Here is a 22552-nt window from a genome sequence, read left to right as displayed (position 1 = left end):
ACTGCTATTTTTGCTTCGTCTGACATTAATGCCCATCACCTCAGAGATGTTAGCCATAAGGTCTGACAATATAAAATGAGATATAGAGCTCAAAACAATAAAATTTAATGAAAATTGACTCTAACATAGACTTTACTAACATTTTTCTGGCCACTTTATCCTACATTGCCCTCAAGCAAAGGCATGTACTTATTTTCAAAAGTCCTTTGAACACAAATGGAAAGTAAGACGCCTGATTCACACATTACAACTTTCAAATCATGTTTTATTATCAAATGAAATCCTGCCAAGTTTCTTTATCAAATTCATCAAATATTTTCCCCTTTCTCTTGAAGAATGAATGCAGCCACCCTATTCTTATTAAAATTCAAACAAAACAGATTGTACTGAGGAACCCAGCTACAGTGATTGCTGTGTTTTATTCAAGGGATCGGATTGCTTCCAGCCAGCACCCTTCAACAATGGCCTCTGAGTATGCATACAGGCATTCATTTTTCAGTGACAATTTTATGAAGATGTACACGCACAAAACAGGTTCCATGCAGGTGGTATTTACAGCCTTCCTTGCCTCCTGCCAGAAAATTTCTTCTTCTTTAAACAAAGAACTACGGCTTTTCCTAATGCAAGGAACATTTCTAAAGCCCCGGAAATCTAGCTGCAACTAGGTAGTATAAATCAAACCACAGTAATGAAGCACACAGATGACCCAATTTTCTAACCAGTGTAGCAGGAAGGATTTTGGAAGTATATGTAATAATTTTTTGCACTAGCATACAGTGTACTTTTATCTGTCACATAACTATTCTCCCTTCCTGGGGAAAAAAAAAAAAAATGCTTTGTAATTAAAAAAATGAAAGAAAGTGGATAAAGACAAAATGAAAGGCAATCATATCCACTACAGCTAAAAGTCACAGTCTATTTGGGAAACAGAAATCATTCCAACTTTTAACAACCAAGAAAGACAACTCATCATCCAAAAGCCAGTATCACACAAGGTTAATCACTTCAACAATGGATAAAACTTCAAGATCTTGACCTAATACAAGTAAAGAAGGGCACAAATCAGGGCTTTTCACAAGAAATGGGGACCTGCTTCTTCCCTGTTAGCTGTTTTGGAACAAATTTATGTTTTGTTTGCATAAGCAGTCACATGCTTGTCTAAGCCTGTCATATACATCTATGATAAAATACTGATTTTCCAAAGTTTTAGGTTTTTAAAAAAAAAGTTAATGGAAAATTCTTCATCAGCTTGATATCGGCTAGCATCAGCTGGCAAATAGCAAGTTGAAACAACTACAAACTATTCTGGAGACTACTTCATGCATGATAGGAAGAGATTTGACGAAAGAACATTTCAGAAACAGTTTTGGCACAATATTCTTCTCCAAACAAGTATCGTTTACTTGCTGGTGACCAACATTCACACTGTTGCTGTAAGAGCATATCCATCAGCCTTCCATCTTCTCAGCACCACTCTATTCTCCCTCCCTTTATGAGCTAAAATCATCCTTAAAATGTGAGAGGGGATAATGGTAAGATTTATAGTCTGAGACAAGAGACTCTGCCAAGAACTACTGTTCTCTTATTAATCCCAGGATGGAAAAAGACAATGAACCTTTCACTCACTCTCAAGAGGAATCTCTCTTAACTTACAGATCTAGCTTCACTTGCCTGTCCCATCTGCAGTCCTAGACTACCACAGAACAGAAATTGTTCCTCTCACTACAGTCACAACAGTACCCTCTTTATAGGAAAAAGAATTACATATTGTTCCTGAGACCTAAAATTGTTTGGGTACTAATTATTTTTTGTAGTATGCAAATGTCAGCTTATAACAGAACAACAAAGAACTGCATTAAGCAACTCTACACTTCAAAGGTGGCAGCTATGGGTACACAAAATACTATGCTGGAATACTGTGCTGACAGAAGCTACATAATTTATGCTTTCTACAACACTGCAAACTCCATAAGGGAAAATGGGAGAAAAAAAGCAGAAGTTAAACAACAGTGAAAGCCTTTTTCTGAATACCTCTGCAGGAAGGCTTTCCACTCAGCTAAGAAAAGCTGGAACCTACTCTTTTTTCGGTATTATTCAATATGCTGCACACAACTTTCAAAATGTCTATGCCATTTAGAATCTCAAGTTTCTCTCTCTCTCTTTTTTTTTTTTTTTTTTTTTTTTTTTTTTTTCTTCTGTAAAACAGCACTTTCCCCTTATCTTTTAGTTCTTTAGGAAAGAGAAGTCAGCTACTGAGGACTGCCATATTGCTCAAGCTGTATTCATCCTTGGAACAAAGGGGTACAATTCAATTCACCTTTTAAAAGGAGCAAGCAGACAATTCTGTCCTGCAATAGATAGTAATAGTACTAGGTAACACTAATGCCAACATTTAGGAATTACAGATAATGATGATGATTTGGGACACTGCATCTTGTTTTGTTAAAATTATGAAGACATTACATTAATCAGCATAGTTGCCATCAACCCTTATTGTGCAACTGCAAGGCATCATAAACAAGTCAGCAAAATGCTTTAGTAGCCGAAAAAAATTCAGTCTAGACTCTTATCAGAAGACGATCAAAATAATAACAATAACAGTAGGATCACAAAGACTTGTGCATCCATTTAATTACAGTAAGTTCTTTACTACAATATGTACTTCATCACACTTAAGCAAACATCAAACCAACTCCATTCTATCACTGCTTAAATAACTTTTCCATGGCACAAAAAAAATCTATCATTTATGTTATCATAAATTTAGACTGAATAGCAAAAATTTTACTCAACTTTTTTCTAGACTGTGACATAGAAATATCAGACTTACGACTTTTAGGAACAGATTTGAGGCTGATTAGTTCTTTTTTATTCCTCAAATCACAGAATTTAAACAAATGAAGTCCTTTGTTGTAAACAACCCAAAACTACTTAAAAATTAAAAGCAGGAGAACTGGACAAGTTTGCCATTCAACAGATTCTTCCATCTAAATACACTTACGTCTCAAAGAAAAAAACACTGCTTTTGGGCAATAACAAAAGGTCGGAGTTTTATCTACTGTTTTCTATGTCTGTTCTCTTTTTCACCAAGCATTTCTAAAACATTTGAGGCTAATAGCTTTGACATTTCTCTCTGGGCGTGTTTCTTCTCTCTGGACATGTTTTAACCCTCATAATCTGTACACTCTAGAGGTGAAAAAAAAAAACCAAACACCTCAAATATAATGAGGTGAAAGAAATAAAACTACATGGTAATGTCCTAGGAAGAACCCTTTCACATGCTTTTTCCAATAGCATGCCATATTTCGTGAAGCTCTAAAAGAGTAGTTTAGAATGAGGTTTGCTTCAACACAGACTTCACTGCTCACTAGAACCAACAGGAGTTTTTCACCTCTGGACTGTGGACAAGAGATGTGCCAGTTTTACTACAGATACGGACATATTCGTCCTACATTCAAACTTAATTGCATGCACACAAACATAACAGGAATAGCCCTTGAAAAAGCCACAGCTGTTTCTCACTTCAAGCATTAAATCCAGGTGGATCATGTAACAACTCTTAAAGTTGTGCTGATTATTCCAATCTGAGCACAGCCAACTTTTTAAAAATGCCTAAACCTGAGTGGATTAGGCCACCCTGGTTGGAAAATCTGACAAAATACATAACTTCATATAATTCCTGTTAGTTTAGACACATAGCAAATTGGTGGACTCTTACAATAGATACTGCATCATTGCACCTTCTGCAAGCTAGGAAACTGGACTAACACACACAAACAGTTAAAAATATTGAATAAATTTACACAGTAAGCTCAAGTGGAAAATACACTCATTTTCTCTTCATCTAAGACTGTTACTCTGACTCTCTTTTTTTCTCAAGGACAAGAATGGAAATAGTCACAAGAAACTGAAAGCTCAGTTTTATGGACCTGTTTTGGAAAGTGATCCTTTTATTAAATACATGACATTTAACATAAGCTTCCAATGAATTAAATTGCAAAGATATGTGCCACATTTAGTATCTTCTGTTTAATCAATATGAATGCAAACTAATATTGTACCTTAGTGAAGGATGAGGTATAATTATTTAAATCAATACTTGTAATTTCATCACCTGGCACAGAAAACAAAGTTCCATTATCCAAATACCACTGTGCAGTTCCTGATGATATTATTTTCCTTTTTATTAGCATGGATAACACCACAAAAATATGCTGTTAGATGAATCTACAAGCATGATCCTGTAACAAAATATGCAACTATAACCGATATCAATCAAAACTAAGGGAGCTAAAATGATTTCCAGCTCTTGTGATTTTATCATGAGTCATATGTGGTGTTTTGCTTGAGTCATATATTTAAGAACCTCAGCAGTGGTGCCTACAATTACATTTTATGATTTCATTACTGCTGCAAGGTCGAAAGGAATCTGCCTTTTTACACATATGTGTGAAGCATGCAGGTGACAGCCTTGGTAAGTAACATGCCTGATTAGTGGGTACCAGATTTGGTTGAAAAAAAAAAAAAAAAAAAAAAAAAAAGCAAGAGATTGTTACAAAAGTGCTTTTCATCTACTAATGATAATTCCTAAGTAACAATACGCTAAGACCCACATACTTGACTCTCAACATGTCTTCTTTGCCGTGTAGTTTCACTAATGAGAATTTAGTGAAATTTTCTTCCTTTTAGAGAAAAAAAAAAAACACCTGTTTATCTGTTTGACAGTTTATGACAGAAACACTATGACATTCCACCCACAAAATAAGCTGGTACAAGTCAAAAACATAAAGAACACAGGCAAAGCTAAATTTTCTGCTTCCGGCCCTACCCTTTACTAACTCTATAGGCTTAAGAAACAATGGTCAAGAATAGACCACTCATGTCTTTTCTGTCCCTGAAAACTTTTTCCTTCCTCTCCCTTCACTTCTGTTCTTCTTTCCTATGCTTCTTACTCCTATGGTTTATATATAAGTAGTTTTGCTCATAAAGTTCTGAAAAAAATCTTTTTCTTTTTTTTTTTAAGTAGTATTCTAAGGATAGGAAAAACAAAACAAACAAACAAACAAACAAAACAAACAAACAAACAAAAAACCAACCACTGTATCAAGCCCAAATAGTCAACAAATAAATTTAATAAATAGTAACAGTAAGAAAAAAAAACATTGGCAGAGCCTTTATTGTTTAAAAATGTTATTCTGTTGCATTATTTCAAGACCTTTCAAATGCTAATCAAGATACATACAGTATCAGATGCTAATCAAGATACATATAGTATAAGAATCAACATGGCCTAAGTTGGAAGGTGGTGTGGAAAGCACAAAGGTGCTCGCAATACAAGCATACGTTTTAAAATTCAGCTCCTCTGAATATTCCTGCAATGATCAGTTAAAGTTAATAGAGGAACATTGAAAAAAGCATTTCTCCTGTCCCCATTTCCAACACTGAAAGTGTTAAGAAAGTTCTCTGCAAAGCAGATTCAAGTAAGCATAGATTTGAGAATTCCATAGAGTTTAATACAGTAAGAGATTCAGCCAATGATGAGCTCTGAGAGTACCCTGTTATTTGCTAAAATAAGCACAATTGTGCTCTGGCTGCTATTCCTACAAGCATCTCCATCTGGCCTTGGAAAAATGGGGAGAAGTGTGATGCAATTCCATGGTACCCACATCCTCAAAGCCCAACACTCAACACCTAGTTCTCAGCAAGCTCTTATAAAAGTTGTCTCAAATTAATTGCTTCACACACAAAGACCTGAAACTGGCTCCCTTTAACATATGTTAATCTAATTGATCCCTATGAGCCTCCAAACAAACCTGTTGTAGCAGGGAGCAACAAGGAAAGAGATTTTACATACCTGCAGCTGGGCTGTTAGCAGAATAAATGGACTGCACCCCACTCAGTGATGCTCACTGAAATCCGGTTATTAAGCTATGAGAACAAGCCCTAAATGAAGCTGGTGGCCTCAGCTACTGGGTTGGGCTTGAAGTGTCATTACTGTCACTACAGTGATTGTAAGCAGGGGACATTTCTCTAGTCAATAAGTTTACCAACCTGGAAGAAGGTACAAGAATTACAATCACGACAAAACAAAAAGAAACAAAAATAGATTTTTTCTACGACACATTACACGAACAGTTTTTAGCTAGCATGTATTAAGAAGAAAAAAAATGAATCTAAGTCCCTGTTTAGATTCAAAATATTTTTATAAAACGGGAAGTATTGCAACAGATGAGAAAACATTGTTTACACAGAATACTTCAGTGAATTTAAAAATTTAAATTGCACATAACATTTTATCCAAAAGAGAGAGAGAAGGTAGAACATAACGATACCCAGCACAGTATCAGCCAGAGCTCCACAGACACTTATGTCTGTGTCTCTGCACAGTCATACTCTCAGTTTCAGATGGAATTCTCATACACCTAAGATATATGCACACAGATTTGCAGAGTAGGAGCCAAAATATCTTCTGTATCATCAGCATCCAGTATAAGAAAACTAACACTTCATCATAAGTTTTGGATCTCTAAGCCAGAACATCTCACAGCCTGAGAAAGAAAGCAAACCTGGCAGTCTTCTTCCAGTGTGACAGATTCATCTCTTGTACAGCTAATTTCTCTTCCTTTCTACAGCCTAGTTTTAGAACAACAGTTTCATGAAGCTCTTTGCAAAATATTTTTGCTGTGTGTCTTCTATGCTTTCTACCTCAGTACTACGCTACCTAAGCAACTAGGGCTACTGCTGTACAGAGGTGACACCACCACCCCTGTGAGTTCCTCAGAAACTCTTGTAATACCCTAAAAGATTACAAGCCTCAAACTTGGACACCCAAGAATTTATTAGCTCACATCCTAGGGAGTGGGAGATAGTAGGAACAACAAACATTATTTAGCTTGTGGGAGCCAGGGAATTAAAAACTTTTAACCTTTGTTTCTCTAAGAAATCCTTATCTACTGGCTTTTGTTGGTGGTGTTGTTTCTTTTCATTTGCTATTCATGCTCTTCATCTGTTTCTCTAATTTCCACCAACCCTTGTGAAATTCCACAGTCACCTTTTAAAACAGGAATGTTTCTAAAAGCAGAGGCTTTGGTGTTCATAAGTGAATGCAGAAACTCCTCCCTTCTCAATGGTATCGCTGAAGACGACCTATGTATCCATGTATCTGAAATCTTTTATTTTTTTCCCTCCTCTCTCTCGTCTTTCTGGATGTTTCCTGAGAAACCATCATAATTGTGGATACCTATTACTACATTTTCCATAATGTCAGCCAAGAATTCATCAGTTAAATAACTCTTTTCCTCCAATGACTACAAACGCTTCAAACGTGTCTTAATTATACTTCATAACAACTCTGAATCAAACTCAGTCAGCTTTACAGTGTTATTGCCAGTAGCTAGAGCTATTTGACACCACAACAGGTAAAATTATTAAAACTGCTCCAATGTAATTAGATTTATCTTAAGGCTATTCAAATACCTGAAAATGCACAAGATTTTTGACAGGCTTCCTGTAAGTATGAAATTCTGACCTTTGTGTCCAGGCGCATGCCAAAACAGCACTGAGGTTCTACACACATCTTTGGGCTCAGAAAGAGCTTTTAAATTATGGCCTTCCTAGACAATCATGTCATTAAATGTCATTTCACATCAGTTTAATAAGGTTGATCATCTCCCATGTTTTTTTATGAAGTTAGTCTATTTCCTTTGAGCTTTTACTTAGCTCATTTTCATTTCTGCTCTGCCTAGACTGAACTCTTTCATAGTGAAGCCAAGGTTGAGAAGAGAAAGATCTTAATTCATCATGAACATCATTTTCCCCACTGACACAGTTCATATTTTTTCACTGGTTCATTAATAAAAGGCAGCTGTGATGTGCACAACAGTAATGCACACCCACCATGAGAGCATCAGAATATGACAGACATGAATGAAAACAAATGATGCTCAGACCTAGAACAACACAGTCATGTTTCAGACTGAAAAAAAAAATAAATATAAAATATGTTTTTGTACTTCTCATCCTAACTCCCACATCCAAAAAAAAAAAAAAAAAAAAACAGAAAATCTCAGTTGGGGGAGGGGAAATTACACCCAGCCACTGCAACTCCTCTCCTCCCTGAAGAATATTTCTTCCTAGCAGTCATGCAGAAAGAGAATATAGGAGATGATGGGGTGAAGCATACTGTCCTTCTCACTGCACCCATGGTGATGACTGGGGATGCTTTCTTAAACTTCTCTAAACTGAACCAAGCTGGAGCAGCATGGTAAGCTAGGCTGCACTTCTCCCAAGGACACCCAGGACTAGACTGGCTTTGGGCCTGGGCTATGAGGAGTTGGCCTGCAGAAGGAATCACAGAATCATACCTCCAAATTATCTGGTCCAACCATCCTCCTACCTCCAATATTACCCACTAAACCATGTCCCTACGTACCACGTTCAACCTTTCCTTAAACACCCCCAGGGACAGTGACTGCACCACCTCTCTGGCCAACCACTTCTTCCCAAAGACGGTATCTGCATATGCAGAGTACCAAAAATAAGGTTATAAAAAGAAATGGCCTACCTAGTTAAGGCTCTACAGAGTTGGCCAGGTGGTGTGATGGATGTGGGTAGCCCAAGGAAAATGAGACAGCACAACTTCAGTAGCATGACAGAGGAACAAGTTAGATCATACCTTTGAAGGATTAACATCACTGCAGCTTGAGATGTAAGCATTATTCAAAGGGAGAATAATTTTTTACTACGAGATTCAAGGAAGCATAGATAAACCAGTGCATGTCAGCCCAGGGTAGACTTACAGACGTGGTACAAAGCTGTTGTAGGAGAAGGGCAGGAAAGAGTCCATTCTAGAATGTCTGAGACCCCTTGTATACAAGTCGTGATAATGTAACCATTACTGCAGATGGGAAACCAAAGCACAGAGTCAAAGGGCTTACTAAATGTCATACTATGATATTAAGGAGACAGAAATAGAACCAACCCTGTCTTACATCATAACCACATGTTTTTTAAATAAGTTTGCAAGCCTTTTATATTCCTCCCATTTTCTAGCATAGAAAACATGTACCTATGAAAGTGTTTCAGCAGCTAATACTATACCTGAGATGAATAAACAGAACAAAATCAAGTTTTTCTAATCTGTACATATGCACACCCACCCATACCTAAACTTCTCTAAGTTTCATTTCTATAAAAAGTCATTAAGCCAAGATGAGATATAGGAAACATAACATTAAAAGAGTGCCTGTCTACTTTTATGTTTAGAATGATTTATTTAATTGGTCCTAAATGTTGGATTAGTGTTATAATAAATCAGATATCCAGAGTGCATGGCACAGTATTTCACACAGCACCAGGATTACCAGCACAGTAAACTTCATACAATTTATTAGCATGCCTACTACTACTGGACTGAGTTAGTATTTTTAGATTCCACCTAACTTTAAAATTAACATGAATATAATATTAGTGCAATTAAGTTTTACATCAAATCTTATGGCACTAACATTACACAAGACTACTGACAAGATGAACTGCTACAAGCAGACAGCAATTTCTAGAGAAAGAGATTGTAATATATTATTTTAGGAGACCACAGGCCAAATTCTGCTCAAGACTGCACTCTACATATGTCTATGCAAGACTTGTCAGCATATAACTACAAAAATGGTTTGAGAATATAAAGATAAACATTATTCTTTATGCTAAAAAGTTACTGCCACAGCTGATGTCTCATGTAGACTTCCTCTTTGCTAAACTTCTTCCTTTCCATAGACCTTTCTGTACCTAACATTCAAAGCTGGGGTTCAGAAAACTGATGTTTGTCATGGACTCTCTTTTACAGTTAATTCCAGGTCCAAGAAGTGATTAAAAAAAGTTGAGTTCCATCCTAAAAGAGAAGTGATCAATTTTTGAAAGAATTTGCTGACATGTAATGCAAGTTAAGGCACACTATTCCCGTTCACAGACTTCCTTTAATTAGAAGGGAGTATATACACAGCCTGGTGACTAAAAGAAGTAAAAACATATGGTATGAGGACTTCTCAATGGATAGTCATGTCATTTGGTCAGTGGTACTTAGATTCCCTTACATATTGCAGCTACAGACTAAGCAGTATCCCTTCTGTATGTCACAAGCACTGATATGCTAGCAGTCCTTCTAAAGTAGAGTCCCTCCAGCTGCCAAGAAACCAATCAACAATTAAAAATCTGTAATGAACAAAACCAGTCTGATAACCAACCATCAGAGGATGGGTTGGTGAAAATGCCAGGGAAGCAGACCCTGAAAATTGCTTTAATTGCTTAAAATAAAATGCTGTCTGTACATATGTACATGAAAGAGTAAGTTATTATCATACTCCTAACAGATTTGACAGTTTCAGGAAGGGATATGAACTGTATCCAATTTCCAGAGAAAAATAAGCTCAACACAATCTGGAAAACTACTTGTATTTCAATAGATGTTTTCAACCTAGTATAGAATTTCCTTTTGTTATTCTCAGACTAAGCTTTTCCAATACACACGCACAAAATACACATTCATACACAGAGAAAATTATGTGGAGGGAAGGATTTTTTCCTCATTTAATAAAATCTTCAAGTCTTTGGAGACTATTCAGTTTTTCATTTTCTACTGCATTACATTTTACCCCCAAAAGAAGCCTTATGAAAATATTTATCATCCTGTATTATTTGTCCAAGACATGGATTTAAAAGTGATCCAGCCAAGGACAATTGCAAACTTCTACAGACTAGACAAAACTATTATGCTTTTACTATAAATAAATAAATAAGATATGACATGAAAAGTGCAAAACAAAAGAAAATCATAGGCCTAAAGCAAATTTTTATTGCAACACTACTCTTTCATGGGCTTCTTCAAGCTTTTTAGGAAGTATATATAGCATAAGAAGATACTCCACTTCGGTCTGATACATTACTTCACTTCTTTCCATATCCCTCTCATTTGTGCCACTGCACTGAAAGTCAATCACATCCATTCACCATTGCTTGTTCTTCCTTCTAAATCCTTCCGTGTTACCCACGGTGCTCCAATTGCTTGGCTGAGAGCAGCTCTGCAATCACTTGATCACAACACAGGACTTGGGTCAGGGATTCCCACCCACAAACATCAGTTAATAGTTGTCCTTGATTAAATCACATTACCATTGATCTCATGCTGTTTTAAAATCAATGAAGTTGGTATTTTGGTGGTTAAATGTTATTTGTAAAAAGTTCGGCTAGTAACATTTGCTCACCTGACAGCCCAGGCCAATCAGTTCATAACTCTCAATGAATACTTTTTTCACAGTTTGCCTGCATAAATTTATTGGGAAAAAGATGTTTTTCTATGCTTCATTTCCACAATATATTCAGACACATGAGTTTGAACAGCCACTAACAGGTTATTTGCAAGCTTGCTTAGAGTCCCTAATGTCTCCCTCCTTTCAACAGCTTTGGAAAGTAATCTAACAGCTCCAGCAGCTTGAGCTAAAAAGGGCCATGAGGACATAAGAAAAGAATTCCTCTGTGGGACACGGAAAAAGGGTCAGTCAGTCTCAAGAAATGGAAACGGAACTACTTCTTTTAAGCAGTTTGGTTCTCCTTGGACATAAAATACTTGGCTCTGCCACTGAACCCTGTGCACTGTGCTGCTTTCTGTGCAAGGTATCCCTAATCACAACTGGTGTAGAAAGTATGATTCAATGCAAATAGTGCTGATTCCTCAAAATCAGTCCTACTGAAGCTACACAGATTTCTTCTAATTCTTTCACTGACAGCTTATTCTTAAAAATAGCTTTTTCCAGAATTTACGATGGCCCTAAGCTATGGTTCCTAAGAAATGATAATGGTTATGATGGTTCCTAAGAATTGATTTGCATGTACAGGCCAACACATCTGCTTATCCTCAGACACATCTAGAGAGCACAACACAGTGATCCCACATTTTTGAAATAAGTCACTGCATTATAGTACGTAGTAGAAAGAAGGAGGGGAAGAGAAAGGTAAAAAAACAGTCTATCTAGCACATCTGAAAATGAGCTCAAACCCTTTTTAGTTCCAGCAGCTGCCTATAATGGAAAAAATGAAGATTGGCTGTTGCCAGAAAAGCGGGCAGTAAGAAATAACAGATGTGAAGTTTCAGCAACATCATTGGCCAGTTCAGCCATACAAGGGCTTCAGAGCCGGGGTCCCCGTCGGGCTGCAGCATTCTCAGAGGTGTACTCACATTTCGAGTGGCTGAACTATTCCTCTTCCTTCATTGAACTTACTCGGTGACCTCAGCCGTGAATGCAATTGTCAGGAAATATTCATATCCTTGCCACCATGTGTGGGCTGTGGGTAAGGGCTCTTTGATTAAAGTTAAATGTTATATCTTCCAAAATCATTTTAACATTTCTGTTCTCTCTTCTTCCTTTCCCCTCACCCTTTTTTATTTCACAAACACTTAGGGTGAGCAGGGCAAAGACAAGTCCTTCAACACAAGATCTTATTACACTAGGCTCACAAAGAAAATAAGATCAAAGAAACCAATCTAATACAGTGCGTACATTTTTAAGAGAAAGGGCAGTGGGTGAAAAATGCCCTTCAAAGAGTCAACTCCAATTACAGAAGTCATTTTCAAAGAAGAATGAAGTTGTTTGACAGAGTTTAAAGGGGAAATCATGAACTCAATGTCTGCAGAATATATCACATCAAGAGCAACTTTTGTCAGCTTAATATGAGAGATTATGTGGACTTGCATTTATATGAAGTAAAATGGAAGCTATATTTAGGCATCAGAAATATGCCTTTAAAATGCAATGTGGATCACAAAGATGACTGCTCCTTCAGTGAAGCCAATTATAAAGCAATTTTTTTGAAAATATACTTCCAATGAAGACTGTGACAGCAGCAACAGCAGCAGAAATGAAGTTGGGCTATCATGTCCTTTGCAAGCCATTGTTTTGGAATGTTCAAAACCTGGTTGTAAAATGCAACTCTGAACAAGCACACGTTTTCATGCTATGTCTCATGTGGTGTATTTATTACTTTTTGCAGAAAAAAGCTGAAATACCTCTCTGCACCTACTTCCAGCTGCTTATTTTATTCCCTGTTTGCCCCTTGTGTTACATCTAGCAATTTCACAGCCACAGGACAAGCCAACCCAACAAAGTTATCTGATGTAGTTTTCCTTCCCAGGTAGTTAGATTTTTTTTACTCAATCAGCTGCTTACCTTGAACTCACCTTGTGGCTGGGGGCTGATGCAAGAGAGGGGAAGGAACAGGCTGAAGCAGTACTGCCCCTTTTGGCATCAGCCTGCAGTTGCGTAAGTCCAGATGCAACATTAAACCATGCTCTGTACAGTATTACTAGCCTACTGCTTGCAGAATCAATACCCAAATGTCTTCAGGATTCCACATTACACAATAAGTCCCTGAGACTTAATATCACAGCATGAGAGAAATTCTGCAAGCACTGCAACAGCACCTGAAGGAAGCCACAGACTCTAAAACACAGTGAAAAATGCTGAGGCACGGTATCTGGAGCAAGCACCTTGCAAGCTACACAGACAAAAAGTTTAAGAAACAATCAACTTTCCTAATACCACTTAGCAAACTAATAATAGTCATGGAAATAGAATGTGAGGGTCATGACAGGCAGCCCTATCCTCTATGCCACACTCCTTCCTGCGGCCGCAATTTCTGTTTACTCACTGCTTGTGGCATGGCACCTCCATGTCAAGAGCTGTGCTAAGTTCCAGAAATAACAAAATTAAAATTAGCCATTGTATTTGTTGCTCCATAAGCAAATTATCAGTTCAGCCTGGTTTACAGCATCTGAAAGTTCCCACTGACCTCCCAAAGAAAGAACTCCAAACCTTCTGATTTTCCTGGCTTCGAAACTCAACCTCTGTTTTCTTTTCTTTACCTTCAGAGATGAGAAAGGGGAAAAAGGCCCATTGCTATTTCTGTTTCTATTAAATTGAGGTGGGACGCAGTTTTAAGTTAGTGTTTTAATATCACCTTATAGTTCTCCAAAGGAGGAGCATACAAAGACCAATTACATGAAAAACAAAATACGGGCACACCACCTCCTCCCCCCCCACACACAGAAAAGAGGTAGCTCATATAGGAAAAGCAATACAAATATATAACTTCCTATTTACTCTGGCTCTTAATGAGAACAAGTAAAACCGGCAAGACTGGCTACAGCTCCATTTTTGATGGGGGGTGGAAACTGACTCTGTACTGTTATGTACAGAATACTTAACTGTATTGATATACACAAAAGCAAAAACCCCAAACCAAACACAAAACCACAAAATCAATTCCCTGTCCTGATCTGTATTCTGCTGTGAGCTCTGTGAGCTATGCTGGACTAACATACAGTGACCTTTCAATTACATCAAAACCATTAACATTTTATTAAAAATGCTTTATTAAAAACCTAATAAATAATCCGTTACATCATAAAAACACTGTCATGAGGCAGATGAAGTTCAAACATGGATAAGATGACACCATGAGCAAACTATGGTTTTCCTTCTTATGAGAGTCATCAGGACACAAGGAGAGGCCTTCAGAAAGACACTCGACTTCCTTTCCTTTACCTTGGTTTCTCCCAGTTGTTTCCAAGGCTGGAAGTACAACCCTTATCTTCCAAAACTAACTGGGACCTATGCATGACAGCTAAGTAAGTATTGTCACCTGGAGAGGCTGGCTGTTCAAAACACATAGTTTTCACATTTTCCAAGTTTTAGATCTGTAGTTTTAGGTCTACACAGAGCTAATCTTATTAACCATGCAATTTTACCATCGCCACTGTATGTATCCCTCTACATAGGCTTTCCATCTGCTGATGCTGACAGTTGGTCTTTGTTTAAGTTAGTTTCACACTCTTAATACATGTGCTGGTATTTTTGTTATGTTGCTAAGCACTACAGAGCACATTACTATAAAATTAGTCATAACTGTAAAGGTATCCAAGAAACAAATTTAAATTAATAAGAAGTATCTTTTTTTCTTAACTAGCAACTTCTTCAAGAGCATCAAACTTGTAAGACTGAATACCTATATCTGCTGTTGCGTAATGCTGCTTAAACTCTCTATGCTCTATCAAGGCCAGCCCAATTACCATACAGTACACAGTTTTCATCCCCAGCAACTGCTATGAAAGTGTGGTGTATCATCTCACTGATCCATAGTATGAGCAAGGTTCCAACTTAAGAAAAGTTGGTGCTTCAGCTTTTTTGCATTCAACAAAACACTTAATCATCTTCTCAGTTTCTAAACAAACAGTATTTTAGCTATATTTTGATGACCCTTAAGCATATCCTCTGATTCTGTGATGAATCAGGGCCCCGTATCAGAGCATCCAACCAGAAAGGCTATGGTATTAATCATAAAATAACAAATATCAGCACTCTGTAAAGAAGGAAATGATTTCAGTTTGAAGTTACATGATTAAATGTCACTAAAAGATCACAAGTAAATTCACATGAGCTATGTTGTTTATAAGATTACTTTTAAGCAAGTTTAAGTCACCCACAAGCAGCAGTCACAAGAAATTTTTTAGTTATTTTTAAAAACCTTGTATATTTTTTCTTTGTTTCCCTTACACTATAGGTACATTTAACTTGACAGGGGGATAGCTTTTGTTTCAGAATACCTGGGGCAAGTGAGTTCTGAAGAATGGGCATGTGGTATTAACAGAGCCCATACATGAAGAGGCACAGACTGGAATTCTTCCTTGTACACTGTAAAGAAACTTTCCAATAGCTTCAGCTTTTTGTGGGATCAAACACTACATACACCAGAGTGGTACCTGTTGGATTAACACACCTGTTTCAACTCAGTGGCACAGTTGTGTATTGTGAAACACTTAACTTACACAGAGCATGTATAAATGTGTCACACTGTCACACAGACAAATGAAGCCACATAAATCTGTATATGTGTGGGTACCTCAGTGAGGATGAGAGTGGTTAGTGAGGTTCAATATAGTCTGAATTCCTTTTTGCTTAGTTCTTTGTGATCCTGAAGTTTACTGTGGCTCCTAATAAGTCTACACTTAAGAGCAAGGGCAAAACGTGGATTTTTCTCTAGGCACCTTAATGTTGTTCAGTCTTCCTAACAACTCTGGTCATGTATTCACCATGACCAAAACTATCCTAGATAACTGAGGACCTTCAAAGTGAGCAAGGATCTGTAACATTTTAAGAGTACCAGATGAACTAATGTAAACGTTAGACTAACTTTTTAGGGCTCTTGAATGCCCTGGAAGAAGAAGGAACTAATCACCCACCTTACGCTAATTTATTAACTCGCCATTAGGTTTCCATGTATTATGGAACAAGATCTGACTTTATATGTCTTAGTGTATACACTGCCATGATTCTGAGAAGTCTGTATTTGGTATTGCTTATTTAATACAACAGGTCACGTTTATGTTACTGAAGCATAGGTTAAACTATTTTACTTTAAATAGTTTTAGTCATTCAAGTTCAGTATTTTTTAACTCACAGTGGTGGGTAGTGAGGAGATTTCATTTATCAAAAGCAGCCGTTGTCACTACCTCCTCTTTGCTTTCTTAAAATCAATGCTGAAAATATCAGATGAATACTCTGAATACAATTGTGGTGCTCACAAAAAAAGAGAAATATTTAAAAGGAATAGCCTGTTGCACATCCTCCAACCCTCAAACAGCAGTCAAGTTTCAGAGGTAGACAGCATGTAGAAATACTAGATAATATAATCCGAATTTCTTTTACTCACCAGTGTTCCACGTCCTTAGGTCTTGGTCAACCACTTCAGAAGCCTGGCAATACCTAGAGAAATAATTGACTTAAAATGTAAGAAAGGTACAGAGCCAAAAACATTAAAACAATATTTATGATTAGTTTCTAGTGGCTAGAATGGCACAACTCCACTCAAAAGAGACTATAAGCATGCGGGTAACATTTCACTACCATGACACTTCTGCTTTGCTAGAAATGTAGCATACTGGACCTCACTCCAAACCACTAAGTCTCTAAAAAAAAAAAAAAAGCATGTGTGAAGAAGTAACACATGAACCACTAACCATGCTCAACATTGCATCTTCTTCTCTTCCTCTATTTTATTACTAATATGTGCCAAGTTTTGAAAATAAAATTAAAATGATTTGCATATAACATTCAAATTCATAACAATGTTTTAAAGTTAGATGTGACTTAGGAAGAACTACAGAAGTTCCTAAAACAGTGAAATAAAATGAACTATGTAGCAGGCTCAACCCCTCAAGCTTAGAAGCATACATCCAGACCCCTTCCACCATTACTCCATAGATATTTCACGAAACTCAGAAATGAGACATGTAGTCCCCTACCTGTGTTGGACTTATCCCTTTACAGACCTAGGACTGACTACCTGGGGAGCAGGTCTGCTGAAAGAAAGCTGGGGACCCAGGTGGGGAACAGGCCAAAAGTAAGCCAGGAGTTAGCCCCAGGTGGTAATATGGAAGGCCAAGAATATGCTGGTGTTTACTCTACAGGCAAAACTCCCATTAATAAGAGATTATTCACTCTTACCATCCCTCCTGAAATACACAACTAGAACACCACATAAGTTTTGGATACCCAGTAGCAAAAATTTAAAAAAGGTAATAAAATAAGCTGACAAGGCTAGGTAAGGTTGATTCAGTGATGCTGAACACGATTTCCCACTTCCCACAATAATAACAAATTCTGAATATTTATACACACATCCACAGATGATATATGAAGAACCTCCCCATTTATACAAGAATAAACTGAGATGGAAGATCAGCAGACTCATTAGAGGTGTGATTTGGCTTTTGAGAATACGATTTTACAAGGGAAAATCTGCACAGATCTCCTAACAAAGCATGTTGCTGAGGGCAGGGGAAAAAATACTGGGAGCACTGGAGAGTCAAGAAAGGCTTAAAATCACCTCTGGATTCCCAGTACATGGAACACTCCACAAAAAAAAAAAAAAAAAAAAAAGTAGCTGTGATTATTCCGACTTTTCCCTTCTGTCTTAAAGGTAGTTAACATGGCAATGAAAATACTGCAGCGTTAGCAGAGACAGAGGAACTACATTTCATTAACAAAAAGGTCACATTGTTTTCCTTTAGACTCAAGCACCTAAATGCATGGTCAGTTTTAAGTAGGCAAAATCAATGGATTTCTATGACAATTACAATTAAATTGTGTTTTTAAGGAAGTTTCTTCACACAGTCCTGGCTCCCTAAGAAATGGATAAAACACAGATGGGAAAACAAGATTAGCCCATAGAGATGGCAGTAGAACAGCTTCCTCTACTTGCCTAATACACAGCAACTATTTTTCTCACCCAAACACGGTAACAGCAACAAAAACAGAGGAGAGTAAGTACTATATTAAAAAGAAGAGAGCCTTTTTTGAGATTACATTTGTGACAAAGCAAGAAGAAATGGCACACACCTTCCATTCTCTCATCACCACACAGGCAGTGTGCATTTTCATCTATTCCACAGATGGCCAACACTCAACCCAAATCCTCCCAAACAAATATGAATGAGAAAAACACATTTGTGCATTTGGTCTGTCTCTCAGGAGCTCTTTCCTATAAATTTCTAAATAGCTCAGATGGAGTTCTACAACAGTTGACAAAACCACATAAAATCTATTTCTACTAAATTAACCTTAAATTTTGCTGCAGTAATCCCCTCTCTCCATCCAAAGAAAATACAACATTCTTAATTTTTAGCTACTTTCTTATTTGCACAGAGAAATATTTTAGTGCAATACATGGAGAAAGAGTCTTCTATACTGTATACCATGCAAAGCCATTGATCTAAACTTATTTACAGTTAGCAAGAGAAGCAAATAAGCTGGACACTGTTAACAGAACACAGCTATTTTGATAACTTCCCCTTATCACATACCCTGACTTTTTACACAACAGGAACAGGGTATACTCTGCCTCCCCAGCAAAAATGGAAAAAAATGATACAGATATATCCGCTGTATCTTAAAACATCCTTTTCAAGTAGCTTTTCTTTAGATACACTACTGTGTGATACTTCCATGTATTATACAACAGCAAGTATTCCAATCAAAGAAATATTTACTTACTTCAGGAAAGTTTGTATGACCAATTATGTCACTATGAATAGAAATAATTCATTCAATGGGTTCTTTGTCTTTTGCTATCAATGCAGAACAGTATAAAAAAAAAAACATACTATTTTATAGGCGTCATTAAGGCTAGCTTCAGAAATAACAGCAAAACAAGAATGGGAAAACATTTTCTTTGGGGTTATACTATTAGCAGATTAGAAACCTCTAAATTAATTACAATAAACAAGAGAGGAAAATAACAGCTTATGATACATAATAGTTGTTGTTTTGTTTTGTTTTTAACATTTCTTCCCATGCTATTTTCTTTTCCACATACTCAAGAAAAAAATATTGCAGTTCTCCTTCTAGTATTTCTCCAGTATAATCTACCTAATTTGTTCAATGTAGATCATAATATATATCTACAGACACATAATTCAAAACTCAAAGCAGCATACCATGCAAAGCAATAAAATTTACAAGTTATTTCAACGAGAACAAAAAAAATCTCATTTTTTTTACACTACAGAAAGCATTTCACCCAAATGCACCTGCACTGAAGTTTACACCTAATAAAACCCAGATGTACTCCAAATATACTGCTGATCCATGCTCTTAATTCATGTTTTCCCATCACACCACCTTAACCAAGAAAATGGTACGGCCTAGTTTTACACATCATTAAAACCTTTAAACCAAATACTACGTTTTTATAATCCTAGCAATTCCCACAAAACTAAACAGAATAAATACAGCAGCATTAACAGACCTGCACTGTGAATGAAAGATCCCTCTTAGCCCATTACTTAATACAATAAGCACCTGAGAGATCAGTGAATTAAATTACCACATTTATTTAACAAGTCTGTTATTACTTACTGAAACAAAAGATATGCAAATTATTTTAGGTGAAGTTATTCATTAAAGTGAGTTACATCCTACAGCGTTTATTTCGCTTAAATTTAAAACCTTATTTGAAATAAATAATATGAAACATCAGCTAGGAGTCCAATCCCACATTCTCCGAAATCACTGGGAGTTCTTATCTTTGGTGTTAACTGTGAGGATAAAAAGACATAAATTGTTTACTTTCAGGGCTGTGTAAAAGCACTTAGCAAGTCCACTTTCACAACACACTTCCTAAGTCACATCTCCATGTCACAGACAGGGACAGCAACGCAAAAAGGCAAGTCACCCTCACACGGCAGCACTGCGAGTTACAGCATTGTCAAGGCTTTGGACTTACTCCATTAAACACATCACTTCTGACAACTCAAGAGCAACTGAACACCTTCCCTCATTAAGACAGCCAAACTCAGTGTGCAGCTTTGCAGTAATCTCTTCAAAAAGTACGTGTCCCCAGTCACCAAAAATGTCCTTGGCCCCATTTTGGACAGAAAGACACTCTAGGTGGCTGCAGCTCCGCCACTACCATGAGTGACAAGACAAGAAGCAATTGAGAAAGCAGCTCTATCACACTGCTGTCATGGGCACAGCGACAGAGATGTGTCCCATGGACAGTCTCATCACCAGGCACAAGACACCATGTCAACTTGTAACAGTGGGAGCAAGCTGGGAACAGGCAGACCTGCAACACCACTCCAGTCCGGTCTGTCAGCTCCAGCTGGGCTGAAACAGGCTCCTGGGCTGACAGACAAGGGTGAGGAGAGGACCCAGGGGAGGCCGAGTGGTGATGACAAGGCCCATTAATGCCCTCGTGGGCCCTGACATTTGTTTGCTAATTAAATACTCTTACCAATAGCATGTTCTTCAGCAATGAACTTGAAACACTTGGCCAGCTTAGGCTATTCTTTTTCCTAAATGTCAAATGGTTTAATAAATAACAACCTCTGAAGAGTATTATTAGCATCCAAATTATTGCCCCAGATTACCACACACTGTGGCCTGCAAAATGCTAAGTTTACAAATAGTCTACTGGCAGAAGTGGAACAGAATGACTCCAAGTGAGACAGCTCAATCTTCTTGTGAAGGCCTAGAGATGGTAACCTTGGAGTTTTGCAAGCACGTGTAAGCAAACAGCACACCGTTGTATTTAATGGGTAGACAGCCCAGCACTGTCACAGAACACTGCATGACTCTCCCATCATGATAGTTAGAACAGAAAATTTTTATCTCGCACACATGCACACATGCTCTTCAAATCAACGGCTGCAGGATTTGTTTTGTTTTCAATCCAGCATCTCTTTCTCATGCCAAAGTTATATTCAGAGTATCATCCCAGTGATGCAAACTGCGACTATTACAATTCAATGAAAACAATCAATAAAGTTTCCAAATGGCTTTACAAGATTCCTGCATTTTTGAGTACTCCTGCACCACAATCTAATTAGAAACCTGTTTTGTGGTTTCAGTTGAAATAAGAAATTTCCTTAAGCAAAATCTTCCCCTCTTCTGACCCTCACCTCCCAAAAAGCAGAATCATTTTAACATTCAAATTCTTTTACATTTAAGACAAGGTTTCTATCAGAACATCCAAACACATAACCAGCAACCAACTTACTAAGGCATGAATAAGATTTTACAAGACCTCAAAATACACTCTCAAACTCCTCTATGGTGCCAGGAAAACAGCACTGTATACCCTAAGCACATATTCTGTACTGGACTTATTTACAGGTTTTCCCCTCACAGTTTTTATTTGCAGAGATGTCATAATACATACACATTAAAAGTGACTTATAAAATTAAAGCAACCATAGATGCTAGTGACGATTCTTAATAACCCATGTCCAGAGAAGGGCTACGAAGCTGGTGAAGGGCCTGGAACACAAGTCCTATGGGGAAAGGCTGAGGGAAATGGGGTTGTTTAGTCTGGAGAAGAGGAGGCTCAGGAGAGACCTTATTGCTCTCTACAACTACCTGAAAGAAAGGTGTGGGGAGATTGGGGTCAACTCATTATCTCACAGATAATTAGGAATAAGACTAAAGGGAATGGCCTCAAGCTGCACCAGGGGAGGTTCAGATTGGGTATTATGAAAAATTTCTTCTCAGAAAGAGCAGTCAGGCATTGGAAGAGGTTGCCCAGGGCGGTGTTGGTGTCACCATTCCTGGAGGTCCTTAAGGAAAGGGTAGATGTAATACTTAGCGACATGGTCTAGTGGCAATATTGGTGGTGGGTGGACAGTTGGACTGGATGATCTTAGAGGTCTTTTCCAACCTTAATAACTTTATGATAACCTTCCACCAGTGTAAAGCTTCTTTATAATCATGAAACACTTCAGTGGTTCATTTAATAACCTTGCTAAGTCACAAAACCTAGAACTTGGACTAGTTTGAGGAGAAGGAACTTGCTTTGAGGTCAAGCTGAATGGCCCATCTGAACATTAGCCATCCAGTAGGCCTATCATGCACTCAGACTTTAAATTAAAGCTTAAAAAAAAAAAAAAAAAAAGTACTGCTTAGGACACCAACATCTTTATTGTTCCTTCAAACTTAAGATATTCTAT

At 37.4% G+C, this 22552-nt stretch overlaps 1 protein-coding gene across 2 annotated transcripts in view; it reads right to left on the bottom strand.

Annotated features, from left to right (window-relative positions):
• The window catches only part of LHFPL2 (LHFPL tetraspan subfamily member 2), a 125198-nt gene that overhangs the window by 41511 nt on the left and 61135 nt on the right, over window positions 1-22552 (bottom strand). For both annotated transcript variants that reach the window (XM_032205974.1, XM_032205975.1), the window contains exon 2: window positions 16759-16811. The gene's annotated coding sequence lies outside the window, so the exon portion shown is untranslated. The remainder of the gene's footprint in view (window positions 1-16758; window positions 16812-22552) is intronic.

This window comes from Aythya fuligula, chromosome Z, assembly GCF_009819795.1.
Source record: "Aythya fuligula isolate bAytFul2 chromosome Z, bAytFul2.pri, whole genome shotgun sequence".
NCBI lineage: Eukaryota > Metazoa > Chordata > Aves > Anseriformes > Anatidae > Aythya > Aythya fuligula.
This window is presented reverse-complemented; position numbering and strand designations above follow the sequence as displayed.